A 5,859-nucleotide genomic window follows, 5' to 3' on the forward strand; every position below is an offset into this window, starting at 1 on the left:
CATCAAAAAATACTAACACAAATTTTCTAAGGAATGGTTTGAAAATTGAATTCATCAAACCTTGAAATGTTGAAGGTGCATTGGTAAGGCCAAAAGGCATGACCAAAAATTCATAATGACCCTCATGAGTTCTAAATGCCGTTTTCGGAATGTCTTCAATCTTCATTCTGATTTGATGATATCCCGAACGAAGATCCAACTTGGTGAAGTAAATTGATCCATGCAATTCATCCAGTAATTCATCAATGACAGGAATGGGGAACTTATCTTTAATAGTGAGCTTGTTGAGCTCCCTATAATCTGGACACATGCGCCATGATCCATCCTTCTTGTGCACCAATACTACTGGAGCTGAGAAAGAACTTTGACTCGGTTGAATTATACCAGCCTCTAGCATTTCTGCAACCATACGTTCAATTTCACTTTTTTGGACATATGGATATCTGTACGGCCTGATGTTTGGAGGAACACTTCCTGGAATCAGATGAATAGCATGATCATGATCACGCATAGGTGGGAGACCTTTGGGAGTCTCAAATACCTTGGAATGATTGTCCAGAACTTTTTGGAGATCTGGAGAAATAGATGATTCCAATGTGGAAACATCTAGCGAACATAATTGTGCAATTACACCTCTTTGCTCCTTTTTTAGAAGCTTTGTCATGCCATTAGAGCTGATTATCTTTCCTGGTTTCCCTGCAATACCCCTTAATTCAACTTCCTTTCCTTCCACAGAAAATTTCATGAAAAGTTCTTGAAAATTAAAAGCTATTGTACCCAAGGATTGTAGCCATTGGACTCCTAGTACAACATCAGCACCCCCCATTGGAATGGAAAGCATTGGGCTAGTCAATACATATTCTCCCATGGATAGCTTGATATTATGGCACTTTCCAGAACAATTTATTGTTCCTCCATTTGCAATCATCACTTGACACTCTGGTGCTGGATATAGGAAGCAATTCAATTCTTTTGCTACCCTACAATGAATAAAATTGTGGGTGCTTCCTGAATCAATCAACACTATTACCTTTTTCTTCTTGATTTGTCCTTCTATCTTGATGGTTTGAGGAGTGGTAATTCCCGCCAATGCATTACAAGATATGGTCGGATTTATTTGTTCTTCATCTAGGCTTTGTTCCTGGAATATATCCTCTTCTTTTGACCTTTCTTGCTCCTTTTCTTCTTCCTCTTCACAATCTATGTAGAATAATTTCTTCTCAGCACACTTATGACCTTTTGTGTATTTGCTATCACAATTGTAACAAAGCCCTTTTGCTCTTTTTTCTTCCAATTGTTGTGGTGTCAACCTTGTAGGTTGTGGAAGACTATGGGCAACAACACTTCCGTCTTTATAGTTGTGAATGGTATGCTTCCTAGTTGCCATAATTTTGCTTTCCATTTTTCTTGCTAACCTGAATGCCTTCTCTAATGAATCAGGTTCCCAAAGGCGCACATCATGTTGGATATTATCCTTTAAAGACCCTATGAACACATCAATCCTATGCTCCTTTGGAATATCTTTTACCCTTATGTTCAATTTTTGGAACTCCTCAATGTGCTCCATTATTGAACCCTTTTGTTTGAGACTTATCAATTGGCTAAAAAAATGTTGCTTTTTGTATCCTCATAATGTGCTATCAATTCTTCCGTAAAAATTGCCCAAGTGATAAATTGTTTACGAGAACAAAGCCATTGATACCATACAAACTGATTTGGTTCCAAATATAAAGTTGTCATACGTACCTTTTGTGTGTTTTGCACATTATTGAGATCGAAGAATTGCTCCATCTGTAATATCCATGTGGTGGGATCCTTGCCATCAAACTTCCTCATATCGATTTTTGGAATGTGGTGATTCTTCGATCCAACATTAGCGTCTATGGAATCATGATTAACATTTTTTTTGTTCTCATCATGAGTTTCCTTTACTACCTTTTCACCATTAGTAAGTATTTCTTGTAGAAAATTAGTCAAATCTGTCTTCAAATCTGCCATGCCTGTCTTCAAATTTGTGTTCAAACCTATCTTCAAATTGTCCATCTTAGCTTCCATGCCATTCATCTTAGCTTCCACGCCATTTATCTTAGCTTCCACGCCATTTATCTTAGCATCTGTTAACTTTTGTGAGCGTGACATTTGTTGCACTTGTTCTTGTAATTTTGATATATCATGTAGCATTTCTTCTTCTTCTTCATGAGTCATGCTAGAGCTTTCAGGTTCCTTACTAGGTGTTTGCATTTTCTTTCCTCGGGGCATCAATTACCGATAATAATGCTCTACTATGCCCTTTGAATTCCTTCAAAATAAATTTTCAAACCAAGCTTAAGCAAAAATTTAAAAAAATCTACACACCTTTTTTCACTTTGTAGGAGCTCGATATTGCCTCTGATGTATCTCTGTACTTTCCAGTCATCTAGTTTTGAACTTGTGACCTGTAGTAGCTCTCTGTGTCCTCTTTCCAATGCCACAAGTCTGACCCAAATTGGATTCTCCAAGGAAGAGTTATGCGAAATCTCCCACAGTGACTTGATTATAGACTAGTTCAGTAGAGCTAACTTGTACGACGTGCCGCGAGTCATTGTTTCGACCTTTGGATCTAAAAACACCCACAAGAAACTACAGTCCGTCCTCTTTCTGTACCTTCTTACGAAACTTCAATCTGATCCCCAGAGAAAAAGTTATGACGATTTTCCCCAGGTCACCTATTTTGAATGTAATTCAGGAGTCTGCAAAAAGACCAACTTCCTCAGATCATATCTCCGAAAATATCGTGCGAAAAACTCTGAAATTCGGACCCAAGGTTCAGCGCGATTTCTTCTCAAATGGGTTTTTTTTGCGACTTCTGAAACGTCACAGAAAAAAAGTTATAGCGAAAATGCCACGATGACTTGTTTAGAGCAGCGAAACCCTAGAATCCAAAGCTCTGATACCAAATGTTATGAAACCAGCTCAAGAAAAGATAGATCAACGCCTTAGAATTCAGCCTCTTCGAGGGGGCAACCTCCTTTACATTACATAAATGAACAATTCTTGGATGATACAAATGACAAAACCTCCTTTCTATATATAGGAGTCTAAGGAGTCACAATATAATCCAGCCGACCTAACAATAATAATATAAAGCCACAAAAATAACAATAGAGGGATTCTATGGGGCACAGAAATAATAATATGGGGGTAATAGGGGCACAACAATATAAATAAGGGGTATAACTACAATAGTAATGGGGTAATCACTAGTATTATAGGGACCCAACATGACCCAACTTTCCAACAATTTCTTTGGTGAAAAGACAATGCCAAGAAACTGATGCTAACATATTCCCATAACTTTTTGTCTTTGAACCCATCACATTCCAAAATGAAATGCTTTTCTGATTCCACTGCCCCACACATGCAAAATGTACACCTGTGTTCTTCCCAAGTTTCTTTAGGCCTTTTCCACAATCATGTTTCACACCGAAGTTGATGTGGGTAATTCTTTTTTGTTAGAGATCACATTTAGAGTTGAATTCCTCAATATAATACTTCTTTTAAAAAAAATGGCTATATTTAATTTCATGTTAAAAATACTTAGCTGAATTGTTTGAGTTCAAGGCTTTATCTAACCCTAGTTTGGCTTGATCCCCGTTCGAGAAGCTTTCATTATCCTCAAGAATTGATGTCAGTTAGGAAAAAAAAAAAATCTTAAAACATTGATGGCTTTGATTTACGTCAAAACATTTCAATGAAACGTGGTGTTTTTCCCACTCCATATGATGTTTAAAACACAAAACGATGCAAAATAGACTTTTAGGGAAATAATATCACATAATTCATGGAATTAAAATATTAAAAATGGGCTTAATTTTAGAGAGAATAGATATATCTTAATAAAAGAATTAAAGATATTTATTATGTACTTGTATTAAAAAGGTGTGAACCATTTTTCCATCCTAGTGTCGTTTTCCAAACTTCTACATTCTCTTGTATATAGTTGTTTCACATTTTAAGTGACAATTTAAAAGTAAGGTTAAAATTCAAAATTATATATATATATACAAGTTGTTTCACATTTTAAGTGACAAAAAATGTGAAATAAGGGTAAAATTCAAAATTATATATATATATATATATATATAATTATAATTTTTCTTGGTTATATATGGGAAGGGTGTTTTCCAAACTTCTACAGTCTCGAAACTTGTATATAGTTGTTTCACATTTTAAGTGACAATTTAAAAGGGTAAAATTCAAAATTATATATATATAAAAGTTGTTTCACATTTTAAGTGACAATTTAAAAGTAAAGGTAAAATTCAAAATTATATATATATATATATATATATATATTTTTGTTTTTGGTTATATATTGGAAGGGTGTTTCATTTTACAAATAAACTTGTGTTTTTTTTGGAAGATACATAATCATCATGGGTTATTATTTGTGTAAATCATGTAATATTTAAGATTAGAATGCGGGAACGATTACTTTTTGTTTTATATTTTTATTCTATTGAATTTATTTTCTTATAAATTTTAATTTTTTTCAGCAATATTTTGAAGTACCATGCTGCTCATCCTATAAGCACAAAATAAATATGTTAAAATAATTTCAAATGAATCTTAGATGCCAAAAATATGATGACAATGTCAACTATTATATTTAACCAAAAAAAATTGAATTAAGGCAATGTTAATCATTATATTTATGTTAATATAAAAGAAATCAAGTTAATTAACCGAAGCACCTTGCACTTTGCAAATAAACTTGTGTTTATTTTTCTTTTCTGAAGATATACAATAATCATGGATTATTATTTGTCTAAATCATGTAATATCTAAGATGAGAATGTGGGAACTACAATTACCTTCTTTTTTTTTTCTTTTTTTTTTTATGAATTTCAATATCTTTCAAGCAATGCCTTGAAGTAGTATGTGGCCTCATTTTATAGGCACAAAATAAATATGCTAAGATAATTTCAAATGAATCTTAGATGCCAAAAATATGATGACAATGTGAATTATTGTATTTAACAAAAAGTAATTGAATTAAGACAGCCAATCATTATATTTAGTTAGTATAAAAGAAATTAACCAAATCAAGTCAATTCAAAATGGAAGTTGACTAACTTGTAACTCAATCTAGTGAGCACTTTTTGTATTAACTTGTCTAGATTTAATGTATTATTCTCTAACATGTCTAGGTTTAATGTATTATTTATTATAGGGTTGCCTCATATTAGTTTCCAAGATGACTTTATATTGGTTATATGGATTAATAGGTTTCCAGATGAAGCATAAAAGTTTCTTTATTGTTAGGTTGATCACCATTGGTTGAATTGTTATTCCATTTTCATTTTTATTTTGGTAAAAGACATAAATATATATATATATATATATTTTGTGTGTTTTTGTTTGTTTGTTTGTTTGTTTTTTTTTTTTTTTTTTTAAGTTTTATTGAATAATAAGATTAAATATAAACTTATGTTGTTGCTTGCGTTCAACCTTTGTTGAAACCCTAGGCGAGATCTTGACATGGCATCACTGGAGGGGGTTCTTCCCTTTCTGCCAGATGAGGTTGCGACCTTTCAAGCCCTTGTAACCACCGCTCTCTCAAAAAGGCCAAGATCCAAAGAAGCTTAGCAAGATTTGTGAAGAAGGTTAAAGCCATCCCTTCGGTAGTTCTCTCAATGGGGTTTCAATGAACTACATTGGCCTTCTCAGATCGACCTCTGGTCAGGAAATTCATAAGAAATTGGTCGTCCCCACGATTTATGGAAGTTTGGATAGAAAAGACCTAGATGCCCATGATGAAAGGCAATGTTGGAATGTATGTTTGTGGAAATGGCTTCTTTTCCTTCGTGTTTGAGTACA

This window comes from Pinus tabuliformis, chromosome 7 (genome assembly GCF_031772625.1).
Source record: "Pinus tabuliformis cultivar Carrire ecotype Pingquan chromosome 7, CPIR1, whole genome shotgun sequence".
Taxonomy (NCBI): Eukaryota; Viridiplantae; Streptophyta; class Pinopsida; order Pinales; family Pinaceae; genus Pinus; species Pinus tabuliformis.